Raw genomic sequence first — 18,989 nt, forward strand, 5'->3', positions numbered from 1 at the left:
TGTTCCTGGCAGGGTGCTTTACAGGCCCAGAACTGCAGGCCTCCCTATTCAAGGGGGCCCCCAGTCTCTGAAGGTGTTTTTTTTTTTTTGTTTTTTTTAGGGATGCACCGAAATTTCGGCCGAAAATGGCCCTTTCGGCAAAAAGCCGAAATAGAATTTGCGCCGATACTGGGGCCGAAAATGGGGCGGGGCTTGGCCCCGCCCCCGGTGCCGCCCATCACGGGGGTGTCATTCTGTCTTTAGCTCTCCTCCTCCCCTCCCTCCTCACCTATGCTGCAGTCAGCCTGTGGGGTCTCGCTCTAAAGTCCCCCTCTCCACAGTGGTGGCTGCATATGTCTCCTCAGCCGATGTGTAAATCGGCTGTGAAGGAGCTGGGCACGATGTTTACTGTGAAAGTGAAACCAAAGGAGAGGCGTCTAGCAGTGTGTGCTGTGCTCTCTGCCTCCCCCCTAGAGTGCAGTACCCAGCATGGAGATTAATGTACAGAGCTGCAGCTGCCAATTTAAAAAAAGACTGTTATATATATATATATATATTAATGTGTGTGTGTGTTTTTATATGTGTATGTTTTATATGCACTGGTGAGGCGCAGGCACTGGTAGGCTGCTGGGCACAGTGAGGCTGCATTGATCTCCTGTAGCATGTCCGCAGTCTGACCAGCTCCTGTACCATGCCTGCAGTCTCTGACCAGCTCCTGTACCATGCCTGCAGTCTCTGACCAGCTCCTGTACCATGCCTGCAGTCTCTGGCCAGCTCCTGTACCATGCCTGCAGTCTCTGGCCAGCTCCTGTAGCATGCCTGCAGTCTCTGGCCAGCTCCTGTAGCATGCCTGCAGTCTCTGGCCAGCTCCTGTAGCATGCCTGCAGTCTCTGGCCAGCTCCTGTAGCATGCCTGCAGTCTCTGGCCAGCTCCTGTAGCATGCCTGCAGTCTCTGGCCAGCTCCTGTAGCATGCCTGCAGTCTCTGGCCAGCTCCTGTATAAAAAAATTTTAAAAAGTCAATTTCGGTATCGGTGCTGTTTCGGGATCAAAGATTTATTTTCGGTATCAGGTTCGGCACCAAAAAACCCATTCGGTGCATCCCTAGTTTTTTTTTTCCTAACAGAGCCCACCGTGAGAGGTTAAAGCGGAGGTCCACCCTAAAATGGACCTCCGCTCATCGGAATCCCCCCCCCCTCCGGCGCCACAATTGGCACCTTTCAGGGGGGAGGGGGGTGCAGTTACCTGGATAATCCAGGTAACTGCACCCACTTCCGGGATAGCTGTCTGCGGAAAGGGGCGTAGATTACGCCCCTTTCCGCAACTGCCCGCCCCTTTGCGCAAGTGCCCCGCTGCCTGCTGGGAAACACACAGTTCCCAGAGGCAGCGGGGACGTCCGGATTGTGCCGCGCGGCTCGCGCATGCGCAGTAGGGAACCGGGAAATGAAGCCGAAAGGCTCTATTTCCTGATTCCCATACCCAAGATGGCGGCGGCAGCAGGACCCGACAGACGACCTAGCGATCGGCTTCGGGTGCCGACATCACTATTTTAAAAGTCAGCAGCTGCAGTATTTGTAGCTGCTGGCTGTTAAAAAAAAAAAAAACGCGGAGTCCCGGTGGACTCCCGCTTTAAGATTGGGTCTGTTCAAACCCTGCAGCTGGATAAGGTAAGGGAGACTCCTCCAAGAGTTTTTCTAATTCTAGTGGGTTTCTCCTTTAAAGTAAATGTATGCTATGCCTATAGTCACCACCGGGGGCTGCCAAGAGCACATACCTTTCATGCCTGTTCTGTCTGCTTGGTGTCCACGCTCTATGCTCCTACAGCCATGCTCCAGGAAGGATGAAGGGAAGGGGTTTTTTCCTTCCGGATTCTGCCTCCATGGATTAGGGGACTGAGACGGGCCTGGGCAGAAAGCGGTAGCATACCGCACCACCCGCCGCAGTTCGTGGCTGCCATTACAGCAGCTTAACGCCCACCGGCCCTTCCCTCTCCTCTGCCCCAGCCTCCCCTCCATGCTTGTCAGCAGGATTAGAGCCTCTGCTCATGCAGGAAATGCTTGGGGCAGAAAACTAGGCTACACAGGCTTTAAAATGCACTCTTTCATGTGCACACAGCCTATGGAGGGACACCGAGCAGATGGGCACATGTGAGTGTGGAGGGCACCAGACTGAGTCTTGTAGCAGCGGTAGGTGCTGAACTACGGTGCCCATCAGTCAGTGCATTTTTTTGTGGTACTTTTACCTTTTGTTGCTTAGCACTATGGGTAGAAGAGGTACAAGTACCCCAAAAAATAAGGGCTCAAAGGAGTCCCCTTCAGGCTCTGAGGACCCCCCCCCCCCCCTGCAGGATGAGAAGATGGTGCAAATACTTGCTGGATTGGTCCGCGCCACATTTAAGTTACCCGTACCAGAGTCAGTTAAAGAACCCACTTCTCTGGGTTCACTGAAGCCTCAAGCTGCACATACCTTTCCTGTTCATGGTTTACTGGAAAAGCTTATCTATTCTGAGTGGGATCACCCAGATAAAAAATGTTTTCTACATTTTATCCTATGGAAGGAAAAATTTACTAAGATGTGGGGTATACCGGCAGTTGACATCGCCATTTCCTCCGTAAACAAAAGCCTGACTTGTCCTGTTGACAACGCTCAGATGCTTAGGGATCCAACTGATAAAAAATTGGAATTCCTATTAACCACTTGCCGACCGCCACACGACGATATACGTCGACAGAATGGCACGGGCAGGCATATGGGCATATATATATATATATATACGTCCCTGCCTTCCCGCGGGTGCTAGCGGCGGTCGTTATCCGTTCAGGAGCGATCCGAGATGAGGGGGCGGCCATTCGTTCATGGCCACCCCCTCGCGATCGCTCCTGACGAACGGAAGTGAGGCGTGACATCACTTCCTCTCCTGTAATGTAAACACAGGCAGAGGAAGTGATGTAATCTCTCCTCCGTGTCGGTATTTTTTGTTCCGGCACCGAGGAGAGAGGATCGGTGAGTTGCACCAACACGACACTACACAGTAGAACATGCCAGGCACACTCTCACCCCCCCAATCACCCCTGCCCCCCCAGTCACAGTGACACCAATTGCATTTTTTATTTTTTTTTGCATTGGTGTCATTTGTGACTGTAATAACTGTTAGGGTTAGCCCCCTTTAGTTCTAAGGTACCCCCCTAACCCCCCCAATAAAGGTTTAACCCCGTGATCACCCCCCGTCGCCAGTGTCACTAAGGCTGGGTTCACATTGCAGCGGTTTATGAGAACGGATGTGATTTGCACTGCAGTGCAAATCACATCCGCTCTCTGTGCGATTCGAGTTCAGCCATACAGATAGTATGGCTGAATTTGCGTCGCACCCGCCGCAAATTCGCACGGGACCCTTTTTTTGGTCCGCAGCAGAATCGGATCGCATGGGTGTTCACACCATGCGATCCGAGTTTGCAGATCGCACTGCGATATGCGAACTGATCTGGGGGTGTCATTAACATTTCACTGACACTCCCAGCAGTTCGCATAGGGCAGTGTGAACTGCCGCCGGGAGGCATGCGATGCGGGAACCCGCCGCGGATTCGTGGCGTTCCTGCATCGCTCCAGTGTGAACCCAGCCTAATAAGCGATCATTTTTCTGATCGCTGTATTAGTGTCACAGGTGACGCTAGTTAGGCAGGTAGGTATTTAGGTTCGCCGCAGCTTTTTATAGCGCCAGGGACCCCCATATACTACCGCATAAAGCCCCCTGATTGCCCCCTAGTTAACCCTTTCACCAGTGATCACCATATAACTGTTACAGGTGACGCTGGTTGGTTAGTTTTTTTTTTTATAGTTTCAGGGCACCCGCCATTTATTACCTAATAAAGGTTTAACCCCCTGATCACCCGGCGGGTGATATAAGTTTGAGGGTCAGATAAGGTCTGCGTCGCCCCAGGCAGCGTCAGGTTAGAGCCAGTACCGCTAACACCCACGCACAAAGCATACACCTCCCTTAGTAATATAGTATCTGATCAGATCTATATTAGCGTCGCCAGCAGTTTAGGTTTCCCAAAACGCATTGTTAGCGGGATCAGCCCAGATACCTGCTAGCACCTGCGTTTAGCCCCTCCGCCAAGCCCAGACCAGCCCACCCAAGTGCACTATCGATCGATCACTGTCACTTACAAAACACAACACGCATAACTGCAGCGTTCGCAGAGTCAGGCCTGATCCCTGCGATCGCTAACAGTTTTTCTTGTAGCGTTTTGATACAGTCGCTGACAGCCTAGGTGCTTTTTTACCTGTGAGTCTCACTAGTGTACCCCTAAATTTAGGGGTGTCTACTTTCCAAAATGGGGTCATTTGGGGGGGGTGGGGGGGGTTTGTGCCATCTTGGCATTTTATGGCCTTCAAAACTATAATAGGTAGTGAGAAGTGAAATCAAAAATTTACGCCCTTAGAAAGCCTGAAGGCGGTGCTTGGTTTTCGGGGCCCCGTACACGGCTAGGCTCCCAAAAAGTCCCACATATGTGGTATCCCCGTACTCAGGAGAAGCAGCAGAATTTATTTTGGGGTGTCATTTCACATATGCCCATAGCATGTGTGAGCAATATATCATTTAGTGACAACCTTGTGTAAAAAAAAATAATAATTTTTTTGTCATTATTCAATCGCTTGAGGCAAAAAAATAAAATATTCAATGGGCTCAACATGCCTCTTATCAATTTCCTTAGGGGGTCTACTTTCCAAAATGGGGTCATTTGGGGGGGGTTTGTACTGCCCTGCCATTTTAGCACCTCAAGAAATGAGATAGGCAGTCGTAAACTAAAAGCTGCGTAAATTCCAGAAAACGTACCTTAGTTTGTAGATGTGACAACTTTTGCGCAAACCAATAAATATACAGTTATTGACTTTTTTTTTTTACCAAAGACATGTGGCTGAATACATTTTGGCCTAAATGTATGACTAAAATTGAGTTTATTGGATTTTTCTAATAACAAAAAGTAGAAAATATCATTTTTTTGCAAAATTTACGTTTATATCGCAAAAAATAAAAATCGCAGAGGCAATCAAATACCATCAAAAGAAAGCTCTATTTGTGGGAAGAAAAGGACGCAAATTTTGTTTGGGTACAACATTGCATGACCGCGCAATTACCAGTTAAAGCAGCGCAGTGCCAAATTGTAAAAAGACCTCTGGTCATTGACCAGCAAAATGGTCCGGTCTGAAAGTGGTTAAAAAAAAGTTTTCTCCTTGGCAGGTGCAGTAGCTCAACCTGCAGTGGCAGCAATTGGAGTCTGTCAATATTTGAGAGACCATGCTAAACAGGTGCTTAAAGAGGAAGTAAACCCTGATGAGTTTACTTCCTTTCATTCCCTGCAAAGGCAAAGCATAATGGACTACTATGCATCGCTTAGTAGTCCATTATGTGTTGCTTACCTGACACAGGAGTCAGCGAAGTCACCACAGTCCCCTGTAGTCCGGCGCATCCATCTTCTCGGGGTCTCGCAGCTCCGCCGCTGTCATTCGGCAAAGCCGTGATGACGTCACTCCCGTGCATGCGCCGTCGTTGGAAATGTCGCGCTCAGTGCGCATGCGCCTTAAACAGCGGTGCCTGTCTTTGGGCAAATATCTCCTAAACCATATAGCCTTAATCTAGGCTTACCTGTAGGTCAAAGTGTGTTGGAAGGGTTTACAACCACTTTAAAGCTTTACCTGAACAGCAAGCCAGGGGGTTAGCCAACCTACCAGCGGCTGTGTGTTTTGCTTTTGATGCTATCAGATTCTATCCTTCAGATGTCTCGCCTTACGCTTGGGTTGGTACACGTGTAGAATCTTATGGCTGAAAAATTGGTCAGTCGAATCACCATGTAAGAAACTTCTGGCTGGATTTCCCTTTTGTGGTGCGAGAGGATTTGGACAATTGTATCCATAGGATCTCTAGTGGGAAAAGCACCCTTTTACCAGTCAAGAAAAGGGGTAAACGCCCCCCCCCCCCTTTAACCACTTAAGGACCGCCGCTTGTAAATATGTCGGCACGGACAGGCACAAGCACGTACCCGTAAGTGCCTGCCTTCCAGCGGGTGGGGGGGTCCTGTTGGACCCCCTCCCGCTGCCTGCAGCAGTCCGTTTCGCTTCAGGAGCGATCTGGTATGAGGGGATGGCCGTTGGTTTCTGGTCATCCCCTCTTGATCGCTCCTGGTGAATGAGAAGCTTCCCCTGACTGTAGTGTAAACACAGGCAGGGGGAAGTGATGTCACTCTCCGCAGGGCGGTCTTTGTGACCGGACGGTGAGGAGAGAAGACATAGTAAGTGTGCACCAACACTACACTGACATGTAGGTACACATAGGCACACTGTCGCCCCCTGATCACCCTCCTGCGCCCCCCCCCCCGGTCCCCGTGTCACTGATTGCAGTGATCATTTATTCACTGATCACTGCATTTAGTGTAAGTTGTGACTGTAAAAAGTGTCAGGGCAGTTAGTCTTAGGTCCAGGGTAGCCCCCTACCCCCCCCCATAAAGGTTTAACCCCCTGATTGCCCCTAGAATTAACCCTTTCACCCCCTTTTGCCAGTGTCACTAAGCGATAATTTTTCTGTTCGCTGCATTAGTGTCACTGGTGCCGCTAGGTAGCTAGTTCTTTTTTAGGTTCACCGCCAGGTTTTTATGGTGTTAGGTACCCCATATACTACCTAATAAAGGTTTTAACACCCTGATTGCCCCTAGTTAACCCTTTCACCAGTGATCACCGTATAAGTGTTACGGGTGACTCTGGTTAGTTTTGCTTTTTATAGCATCAGGGCACCCACTATTTGTTACCCAATAAAGGTTTAACCCCCTGATCACCTGGCGGGTGATATCAATTAGGTTGTAGGGTCTGCGTCGCCCCAGACAGCGCTAGGTTAGTAGCAGTACCGCTAACACCCATGCGCAAAGCATACACCTCCGGTAGTGGTATAGTATCTGAACAGATCAATATCTGATCTGATCAGATCTATACTAGCGTCCCCAGCAGTTTAGGGTTCCAAAAAAACGCATTGTTAGCGGCATCACACCAGATACCTGCTAGCACCTGCATTTTGCCCCTTCGCCCAGCCCACCCAAGTGCAGTATCGATCGATCACTGTCACAAAACACTAAACGCATAACTGCAGCGTTCACAAGAGTCAGGCCTGATCCCTGCGATTGCTAACAGTTTTTTTTTTTGTAGCGTTTTATATTTAAATCCTAAAGGCGGTGCTTGGATTTCGGGGTTCCGTACGCGGCTAGGCTCCCAAAAAGTCCCACACATGTGGTATCCCCATACTCAGGAGAAGCAGCAGAATAAATTTTTTTTGGTGCAATTACACATATAACTATGGCATGTGTGAGCAATATATCATTAAAGTGGTTGTAAACCCTTACAAACCACTTTGACCTACACGTAAGCCTAGATTAAGGCTTACCTGTAGGTCCAAGAAATATCTCCTAAACCTATATGGTAGACAGCGGCGCGCAGGCGCACTGAGCGCGGCATTCTCAACGACGGAGCTGCCACGCGCGCCGCTCCCGTGCGCATGCGCGGGAGTGACGTCATCGCTGCTTCGCCGAATGACAGCGGCGGAGCTGCGAGACCCCACCAAGAAGATGGATGCGGCGGACTACAGGGGACAGCGGTGACTTCGCTGGCTCCTGTGTCAGGTAAGTGACACATAATGGACTACTATACTATTATAGTACTATAGTATTGTAGTACTACTATACTATTACTATTCAATGGGTTCAATATGCCCCTAAGCAGTTTTCTTGGGGTGTCTACTTTCCAAAATGGGGTAATTTGGGGGGGTTTTGTATTGCCCTGCCATTTTAGCACCTCAAGAAATGAGATAGGCAGTCATAAATTAAAAGCTGTGTAAATTCCAGAAAATGTACTCTAGTTTGTAGACGCTATAAGTTTTGCGCAAGTCAATAAATATACGCTTATTGACATTTTTTTTTACTAAAGACATGTGGCTGAATACATTTTGGCCTAAATGTATGACTAAAATTGAGTTTATTAGATTTTTCTTATAACAAAAAGTAGAAAATATCTTTTTTTTTTTTTTTTTCCCTAAATTTTCAGTTTTTTTTTTTTTTTTATCTTAAAAAATAAAAATCGCAGAGGCAATCAAATACCATCAAAAGAAAGCTCTATTTGTGGGAAGAAAAGGACGCAAATTTTGTTTGGGTACAACATTGCATGACCACGCAATTACCAGTTAAAACAGTGCAGTGCAAAATTGTAAAAAGACCTCTGGTCCTCAGGCTGACAATTGGTCCGGGGCTTAAGTGGTTAAACGGGCACTTTCTCCAGTGCCAGGGTCCCCAGCCTCCAGGCAGTCATGACGGTCTCCTCAGTCAGGCTCAAAGGTTAAAACACAAAAGAAGTCCTGGGGAAGAAGGTCTAAAAGACAAAACGCTAAGACCTCCTTATGAAGGGGCGCCCCTGCTCGCTCGAGTGGGGGGCAGACTACTAAATTTCTCAGGGCTCTGGCAGGAGGAATTTCGGGACAAATGGGTGGTCTCCACAATAACTCTAGGTTACAAATTAGCATTCAGAGAATTCCCTTCTTCGTTTCCTTAGATCAAATGTATCCAAGGAGCGTTGGAGCGACCATTGTCTCAAAAAGTTATCATGGTAGTTCCCACACAAGAGCAGGGAATGGGGTTTTATTCAAACCTTTTCACTGTACCAAAGCCAAACGGAGATGTCAGACTCATTCTAGATCTCAAAGATACAAACCTATTTCTAAAGATACGGTCCTTTCGCAAGGTATTGATCCGATCGGTAGTCGCCATCCTGCAAGGAGGAGAACTTCTGGCGTCAATAGATATCAAGGATGCGTTCCTGCATGTACCTATTTTCTCTGCTCATCAAAAATTCCTGTACTTCGAAGTAGAAAAACGCCACTTTCAGTTTGTAGATCTGCCTTTTCAGGCTAGCTACTGCACCCCGGGTGTTTTACAAAGTTCTTGGCCCCTCCTCTGGCCAGATTAAGAGCTCAAGGTATAACAATAATAGCATACCTAGATGTCTTGCTCTTGATAGACCAGATGATAGCCCTCCTGGACCAAAATTTGGTCACCACAATCAACTACCTGGAATACCTACGTTCGGTCCTCAACTTAGAGAAGTCTTCTTTAAAACCAGTAAGAAGACTAGAGTATTTGGGTCTGGTCATAGATACAGCCCAGCAGAGGGTATTCCTACCCCAAGCAAAGATCAGTGCTATAAAAGAACTCTTCGTTTTTCATGTGTGCCCTTCCATGTGCTCCTTGCTGTGAAGGCCAGTTATAGGTGGGGGCAGGGACCTTTTGGTTGTTACTGGTGTATAATATGGTCTGGGAACGCACTGTACACCTTTGCTGCCACTGTGCTCTTGCTGGGTGTGCTCCTGGTCCTTTAAGGGGGATTGGGCTTCCTCCATGATTCACCTGCCCCTCATCTATCCATTAATGCACGTGCTTCCATTAGGGAGATGTTTATAAACATAAATTCATCAGCGTTAGGACTGCAAGCATACACAGGGTGCTGTGAAGAGGCCTTGCAGCTTATGCATGCATTTGCAAATGTGTGCTAACTAAACCCCTGTTTTTAACGCAGACTGTTGGACAGGTTAATTTGGTCAGTTAGCAGACTGGTTGGTAAGTTGAGCTATGGTATGTTCTGTCTTTTGTTTTTCATGTGTCTGCCCTTCCATGTGCTCCTTGCTGTGAAGGCCAGTTATAGATGGGGGCAGGGACCTTTTGGTTGTTACTAGGGATGAGCTTCGTGTTCGAGTCGAACGTATGTTCGACTCGAACATTGTCTGTTCGTCCGTTCGGCGAAATCCGAACTCTTGGTCCGTTTGCGTCAAAATTCGTGTGGCGCTCACACAGGCCCACAATGCTCTGCGATGGCGCAGTGCATTGCTGGCTCGTGATTGGCCAAGCATGCACTGTGACCCCGCATGCTTGGCCAATCGCATCGCCAGCAGCGAGGAGAGCCATGATTGGCCACAGGCATCCTGCCTGTGGCCAATCATAGCTCAGGCTGTGTAGTGCACGCCCCACACTATATAAGGCCGCCTTTGAGGCGGCCTCGTGTAGTGTGTTGGCGTCTGAAGCAGTGGGTGTTCTGTGTACCTTCAACACAGTTACACACCAATCGTTTTTGGCTGATTTCCTATCTTGCTCTTGTGTAGTGGTTATTGTCTGTGCCCTGACCGCAGTATACACCACTATATTCACCTCACCTATATAGCTAGTGATCTAGCTTTAATAATAGAGCTTGCAGTCAGTAGTGTTAGGAGATAGTGCGTGCTGTCTGCGTGCTCTGTACCCAGTACATACCGCTATAATCCACCTACATAGCTGTTCTCTATTTCAGCCCAATTGCCATCTGCAGGAGTTATTGGAAGTTGTGTGTGCTTCCAGCACAGCACAGTATACATCTGTATATACCCCTTTAACTCTGCTGTTTTCTGGTTATTGTCTGCGTGCCCTGACCGCAGTATACACCGTGATATTCACCTCACCTATATAGCTAGTGGTCCATCTTTAATAATAGAGCTTGCAGTCAGTAGTGTCAGGAGATAGTGCGTGCTGTCTGCGTGCTCTGTACCCAGTACATACCGCTATAATCCACCTACATAGCTGTTCTCTATTTGGGCCCAATTGTCATCTGCAGGAGTTATTGGAAGTTGTGTGTGCTTCCAGCACAGCACAGTATACATCTGTATATACCCCTTTAACTCTGCTGTTTTCTGGTTATTGTCTGCGCGCCCTGACCGCAGTATACACCGTGATATTTACCTCACCTATATAGCTAGTGGTCCATCTTTAATAATAGAGCTTGCAGTCGGTAGTGTCAGGAGATAGTGCGTGCTCTGTACCCAGTACATACCGCTATAATCCACCTACATAGCTGTTCTCTATTTGAGCCCAATTGCCATCTGCAGGAGTTATTGGAAGTTGTGTGTGCTTCCAGCACAGCACAGTATACATCTGTATATACCCCTTTATCTCTGCTGTTCTATAAAAAAAGGCATCTGCAGGAGTTAGTGGGTGTTGTGTGCCTCCAGCACAATATAAACTACCCAACTACTGTTTTACCCAACTCCCTTCAGGCCATTACCATGTCTGGAAGGCCAGCAAGGAGAGGCAGACAGGCGCGAGCCGATAAAAGAGGGCAAGCAGGCTCTGTGTCTAGAGACAACAGTGCTGGTCGTGGACGCGGTGCATTGTCATCAGCACGTGGCCATGGGACATGCTTGTCCTTCTTTTCTGCAGCTGGACATGTTGAACAGCAACATGCCAACGACTTGGTAGAGTGGATGACCAAGCCCTCTTCATCCTCCTCATCCTCTCTCACCCAGTCTCAGGGTAGTAGCAAAGCAGCTGCCAACGCATCGTCTTCCCTCCTCTCAATGTCATCATCAGTGACTCCTTCCCTAGACCCACCACGTCCTCCTGAGGAGTCTCCTGAACTCTTTGAGCACAGTGTTGGGTACATGCTCCAGGAGGATGCCCAGTGTTTTGTGGGCTCTGATGATGACACTCAGCTAGAGGAAGGCAGTAGCGTGAGCGCAGAGAGAGGGGATGCTCAAGAAGGACAGCAATCTGGCAGTCATGTTCCACAAGCTGCAGCATACTGCCAGGTTTGCTACAGCGATGAAGAGGGAGGGGATGATGAGGGCACTGACTCCACGTGGGTGCCTGGGAGGAGGAGGAGGAGGCACATGTCCAACGAGGCAGGATGCCCTCCGGGGGCCAGCTTAGGGGCAGCACACCGACTGAATCACACCGCAGAGCTCCGCCTGCGCAGAGCGCTTCCTCTGCGCGTTATTCTAAAAGTTCTTTGGTGTGGGCCTTTTTTGAGACGAGTGCATCAGATCGCACCGCTGCTATTTGCAACATATGTCTCAAGCGTATCTCACGTGGCCAAAACATCAGCCGCTTGGGCACCACATGCTTGACCAGACATATGTTGACCTGCCATGCAGCTCGTTGGCAAGCGTACCTCAAAGACCCACACCAAAGAACAAAGCGGACCTCTCCTTGCTCCTCATCAGCTGGCATCTCCAACCCCACTAGACCTTCAGTCCTCTCTGAAACCTGCTCTGAGAGGAATGAAGGTGTAGAATTAGGTGTGTCACAGCCAAGTGCTTCCGGGAACTCTGCTAGTGGTACATCCACATCCGATTATAGCAGGCAAATGTCCCTGCCCCAGCTGCTGGACCGGCGGAAGAAGTTTACTCCCAGCCATCCACATGCCCAGCGGTTGAATGCTAGCTTGGCTAAATTGCTAGCACTTCAACTGCTGCCTTTTCAGTTGGTAGACTCGGCCCCCTTCCGTGAGTTTGTACAATGTGCGGTTCCTCAGTGGCAGGTCCCCAAACGCCACTTTTTCTCACGGAAGACGATTCCGGCTCTCTACCGGCATGTGTAAGGCAATGTCCTTGCCTCGCTGGACAGGGCGGTCAGCGGGAAGGTGCATATTACCGCTGACTCATGGTCCAGCAGGCATGGACAGGGACGTTACCTGTCTTTCACGGCCCATTGGGTCACTTTTCTGGCTGCTGGGAAGGATGCAGGACAAGGTGCAGTAGTGTTGGAGGTTGTTCCGCCACCACGCCTCCAAAATGCTACTATTGGTTGTGACACACCTCTCTCCTCCACCCCCTCCTCTTCTTCTTCCTCCATGGCCTCTTCCAGTGCTCAGTGCTCTGTAGGCGTTCCAGGGGCTACGCAAGTACGCAGGCAAAACGATGCCATGCCGTGCTTTCGCTGGTTTGTTTGGGGGACAGGAGCCACACTGGGGCGGATGTTTTGTCAGCTCCGCAGGGGCAGGCCGAGAGGTGGTTGACGCCACGCCAGCTTAAGCCAGGAATGGTGGTTTGCGACAATGGCACCAACCTCCTCTCCGCCCTCCGACAGGGACAACTGACCCATGTGCCCTGTGTAGCTCACGTCCTTAACCTGGTGGTGCAGCGGTTCTTGGGCAGGTACCCCGGCTTACATGATGTCCTGAAGCAGGCCAGGAAAGTCTGTGTGCATTTCCGCCGATCATTTAATGCCTGTGCTCGGCTGGCTGAGCTCCGAAAAGGAGTTGAACCTGCCCAAGAACCGCCTTATATGTGACATGCCCACCAGATGGAACTCAACATTGGCCATGCTGCAGCGGCTGCACACGCAGCAGAGGGCCATCAATGAGTACCTGTGCGACTACGGCACCAGGACAGGGTCAGGGGAGCTTGGTTTTTTCTCACCACGCCAGTGGGGCATGATCAGGGATGCATGCACTGTCCTGTCACCGTTTGAGGAGGCCACAAGGATGGTGAGCAGTGACAGTGCATGCATCAGTGACACTGTACCTCTTGTTCACCTCTTGGAGCATACGCTGCGTGGAATAATGGACAGGGCACTTGAGGCAGAACAGAGGCAGGAAGAGGAGGACTTCCTTGCCTCTCAAGGCCCCCTTTATCCAGACAGTGTTCCTGCTGTGCCACCCATCACACAGGAAGAGGGTGAGGAGGAGGAAGAGGAGGAGGAGGAGGAGGAGGAGGAGGAGGAGGAGGAGGATGATTGTGTCAGCATGGAGGTGGAGGCTGGCACTCAGCATCAGCAGCAGCAGTCTTATAGGGATGATTTACAGTCCCAAGAAACGCGTGGACTTGTACGTGGCTGGGAGGAGGTAGCTGCGGATCATGTTGTCCTTAGTGACCCAGAGGACTCCGGACCGAATGCCTCAGCTAACCTACGCTGCATGGCCTCCCTGATCCTGCAAAGCCTGCGGAAGGATCCTCGTATTCTTCGTATCAAGGAGAGGGACCATTACTGGCTGGCCACTCTCCTTGATCCACGGTACAAGGGTAAGGTTGCCGACCTTATCTTGCCATCGCAGAGGGAGCAGAGGATGAGACATCTCCGGGAGGCCTTGCAGAAAGCTCTGTGCAACTCGTTCCCAGAGACTGGGAGGTCACAAACTCCTGGTCCTGGACAACGTGTTGCTGAGGCATCGGTCAGAAGGAGCGGTGGAGAAGGTGGCCGTCTGACTGATGCTTTCAGACAATTTTTTAGTCCGCAGCCCTAAGGTATGATTGGTTCCAGCACCCATCGCCAGCGTCTAATTTACATGGTGCAGGAATACCTAGGGGCAAGGTCAGACTTGGACACCTTTCCCACTGAAAATCCTCTGGCTTACTGGGTCTTGAGGATGGATCACTGGCCAGAGCTTGCACAGTATGCAATTGAGCTACTGGCCTGTCCTGCATCCAGCGTTCTTTCGGAACGCACCTTCAGTGCTGCTGGTGGCTTTGTTACCGATCACAGGGTGCGCCTGTCCACCGAATCAGTTGATCGACTGACCTTCATCAAGATGAATCAGTCTTGGATCACCCACAGCTACCAAGCACCTGAAGCTGATGTAACCGAATAATTTTTTTTGAAATACCACATCCCTTCAAGACTGCCTATGCTGATGCTGAGTGACTGTCCTGTTATGTTGATTGTCTATCCTCTTCCTCCTCCGCTGATATGTTGGAAGAACATTTTTGGTTCTGGGTGATGCCAGCAGCCCAATTTTTCTGCCCCTGTTTAACAGGGGCGTTTAATTACAATTTTTGATGCAATGCTTTGCAGCAGGGCTAATTCCTGCAATAAAACTAGAGTATATGGCAGAGGTTGGAGTGTGGTGGCACCAGCACCAGCACCAGTGCCTAAGGCCCAATTTTTCTGCCCCTGTTTAACAGGGGCGTTTAAGTACAATTTTTGATGCAATGCTTTGCAGCAGGGCTAATTCCTGCAATAAAACTAGAGTATATGGCAGAGGTTGCAGTGTGATGGCACCAGTGCCTAAGGCCCAATTTTTCTGCCCCTGTTTAACAGGGACATGTAATTACAATTCTTGATATAATATTTCACAGGAGGGCCCCTTCCTGTGCCCACCCAGAGTAACGGTGAGGACTTATAGTGTTGTGGCACCAGCACCACAACCACCAAAGGTCAATTTTTCTACCACTGTTCAACAATGGCATGTAATTACAATTCTTGATATAATCGTTCACAGCAGGGCGCTCCAGCGCCCACCAAGAGTCACTTTGAGGGCTTACAATGTTGTGGCAAAACCAACACCTTGTTCCGCCATTTCTGCAGAGCATATAGGGCAGGCCCCTACTTTCAAACATCCAATTTACAAACATCTCCTACTTGCAAACGGAAGGAGACAACAGCAAGTGAGATGTAAAAAGATGGACGACAAAACAAATTATACAGGGGTGATAACCCTTCCCTATGTTTTCCAAAAAGCTTAAAAATATTTTTTTTGACTGGTGCTACACTTTAAAAATGTACCAGTTGAAAATGACAAACAGATTCAACTTAACACAACAAACCTACACAGTCCCTGTCTTGTTTGCACCGCCTGTATACTGCTGTTCTGAGTATATAGGGCCTGGGGGCCACACGCATTTCCTTTTTTTAATATGGGTACGGGGTTCCCCTTAATATGCGTACAAGACCCAAATAGGCTGGTAATGGGCAGGGAGGGCTACCCATGCCATTTTTCTCAATGATTTTCAACCATATTGCAGGAACCAGATATAACATTAAAACCGCAAGCAGTTTTAAATGGTGTTATTTCCGTTTAATGTCAATTTGTGCAGGGACTGTTCTAAACACGGGAAACACGTGGCACTTCACAGGCATACTACAGACACCCCCCAGGCACCATATTTAAAGGAATATTTCACTTTTTTTTTTCACTTTAATCGTCATTAAAATCAGTGCTCCCGCCATAATGGCCATTTTTAAAAACATTTTAGGCATTGACCCATGTCCCCTGGGGCAGGAGCCAGGTCCCCAACCCCTTTTTAGGACAGTATCTTGCATATTAGCCGTTAAAATTAGCACTTTCCATTTCGAACGTTCGAGTCCCATAGACTTCAGTGGGGTTCTAACGTTCGTAACGAACGTGGGGTCCGTTCGAAAGTTCTGGTGCGAACCGAACCGGGGGGTGTTCGGCTCATCCCTAGTTGTTACTGCTATAAAAGAACTGATTCAGGTAGTCAGGGCAAAGAAGGGTGCTTCTATTCGTTTTTGTATGAGGTTGTTGGGGAAGATGATGGCTTCATTCAAAGCAGTTCCCTACGCTCAGTTTCATTCGAGGCTGCTGCAAAACAGTATCCTGTCGGCCTAGAGCAAGAAGGTTCAGGTGTTCGATTTTCTGATGCATCTGTCTCCTACAACGTGTCAGAGCCTCAGCTGGTGGTTGATACTGGAAAATCCTTTTTACCAGTTACCTGGACAGTGGTAACAGATGCCAGTCTTTCGGGTTGGTGGGGCAGTCCTGGAACAGTCGACTGTCCAAGGGAGATGGTACAAGACCGCAAGGGCCTTGCCCATGACTATTCTGGAGATCCGTGCAGCGTATCTAGCCCTAAAAGCCTGGACACTCGGGTTGCAGGGTTGCCCTGTCAGGATCCAGTCCGACAATGCCACAGCAGTGGCTTTTATCACCAAGGGGGCACCAAGATTTGTGCAGCTCAGTAAGGAGTAAACCTGATCTTAATCTGGGCTGAAAGACATGTGCCATGCATATTGGCAGTCTTCATTCCGAGGGTAGAGAACTGGCAGGCGGACTACTTGAGCCGCCAGCAGTTAGTCCCAAGGGAATGGTCTCTTCACCTCGACGTCTTTTTGGCCATATGCCAGAGATATGGGGGGGGGGGTGCTTCCGGATGTAGACCTTTGCTTCCAGGTTCAACAGGATCAACAACTTTGTGTCAAGAACGAGGGATCCGCTTGCGGGACAGATGCGTTGTTAAAGCGGGAGTCCGCCGGGACTCCGCGTTTTTTTTTTTTTTTTTTTTTTTAAGTCAGCAGCTACAAATACTGCAGCTGCTGACTTTTAAAATAGTGACACTTACCTGTCCAGCGCGCCCGCGATGTCGACACCCAAAGCCGATCTCTAGATCGACACTCGAGTGCTGCCGCCGCCATCTTGGGTATGGGAATCAGGAAATGGAGCCTTTCGGCTTCATTTCCCGGTTCCCTACTGCGCATGCGCGAGCCGCGCTGCGCAATGAGGACGGTCCCCGCTGCCTCTGGGATCTGTGTGTTTCCCAGCAGGCAGCGGGGCACTTGCGGAAGGGGGCGGGCACTTGCGGAAAGGGGCGTAATGTACGCCCCTTTCCGCAGAGAGCTAGCCCGGAAGTGGGTGCAGTTACCTGGATTATCCAGGTAACTGCACCCCCCTCCCCCCTGAAAGGTGCCAATCGTGGCGCCGGAGGGGGGGAGGAATCCGATGAGCGGAAGGTCCATTTTAGGGTGGACCTCCGCTTTAACTCCGTGGCATCAGTTCTCTATGATTTATGCATTCCCTCCTATTCTGCTACTGCCACGACTTCTTTGCAGGATCAGGCAGGAAAAGAAGTCATAGCTCTTAAAAAGGGCCATTTTATTTTTTTTCCAAATGACAATTTTTTTTATTGCATTTTGGTGTAAATATGAGAGCTGAGGTCTTTTTGACCCCGGATCTCATATTTAAGCGGACCTGACATGCTTTTTTCTTTTACAAGGGATTTGTACGTTCCTTGTAATAGGAATAAGTGTCACAATTTTTTTTTTTTTTTTTTTCAAAAGAACAATGGAAAAAAAAAAAAAAGTAAAAATAAAAAAAATAATTTCAAACGCATCCTGTCTCCCCGAGCTTGTGTGCAGAAGCGAACGCATACGTGAGTAGCGCCCGCATATGAAAACTGTGTTCAAACCACACGTGAAGTATCGCTGCCATTGGTAGAGCGAAAGCAATAAATTCTAGCCCTATATTTTAAATGTCGCCTATGGAGATTTTAAAGGGTAAAAGTTTTTCACCATTCCACCAGCAGACGCAATTTTGAAGCGAGACATGTTGGGTATCAATTTACTCGGCGCAACATTATCTTTCACAATATGAAAAAAATTGGGCTAACTTTACCGTTTTATTTTTTAATTTAAAAAAAAGCATTTTTTTTCACAAATATATGGTGTGGCAGTATTGCAACGACCACCATTTTATTCTCTAGGGTTTTAGACTAAAAAATATATACAATGTTTGGGGGTTCTAAGTAAAGGGAAGGAGATGGGCGGGCAGTGAAAACAGGCAGGAGAAGCTCCATTAGCATTGGTGGATGTCATACCAGCGGCCACCACAAGAGGGCGCCAGATTCCAGAAGGAACCATAGGACTGTAGAAGGCTGCAAAGCCACGGCCTAATTTACTGTCCGGCGCAGTCCATCGCAATGGGGGGTGGGGTTTGCACCGAGACGGGATACCACAGCTGTGCTGCGCCAGGTCGCTAATTCTAGTCGCAAATGCGACCTGGCGCCCGGGGTTTATCGAGCCCTGAATACATGTAGAAATAAGGGCAGGAATCCACTATCCTGGAGGGTTCTTGGAAAAGGAAGTTATCTGATAGACTTTTCCAAGTCATCCTCCAGGGTGGTCACATGAGACCTGAACTATGCATACGTAGGGTGGGACTACTGCTTGAGGAACCTTGTGACCAAAGGCCAGATCTTGAACGGAGACCAGATCGATCCTGTAGTCCAGATAGCTGCTATGCAGATCTGCTCAATAGAGGCCCCAGCCCTCTTAGCCTATGAGGTAGCCACCAAGTGTGTGAAGTGAGCTTTCAGACCCAATGGACAGCTGCGGGTTTGAGCTGTGTAGGCCATTTCTATAGTCATTCAAATCCATCTAGCTATAGAATTTTTGGATGCCGGCTTACCCTCATGTGCGCCTCCAAATAGTATGAAAAGTTTAGGCGCTTTCCTGAAAGATTTGGTGATCAAGTAGTGAAGGACACATAATTTTTATTTAATTTTTTTTACATCTAGGGAGGCAAAAGTTTCTTCTTCCCGGTTTAGTAGGATTTTGACAAAAGGATTGGCAATATGACTTGTGCTCTGTAGAATGAAGAGATTACTTTAGGAAAGCATAATGGATCAATTTTCAATACAAGTCTATCTGGAAAGAGAGTGATAAAAAGG

The sequence above is a fragment of the Lithobates pipiens genome, unplaced genomic scaffold (genome assembly GCF_037356315.1).
Source record: "Lithobates pipiens isolate NorthernLeopardFrog02 unplaced genomic scaffold, aLitPip1_a1.2 Scaffold_16, whole genome shotgun sequence".
Taxonomy (NCBI): domain Eukaryota; kingdom Metazoa; phylum Chordata; class Amphibia; order Anura; family Ranidae; genus Lithobates; species Lithobates pipiens.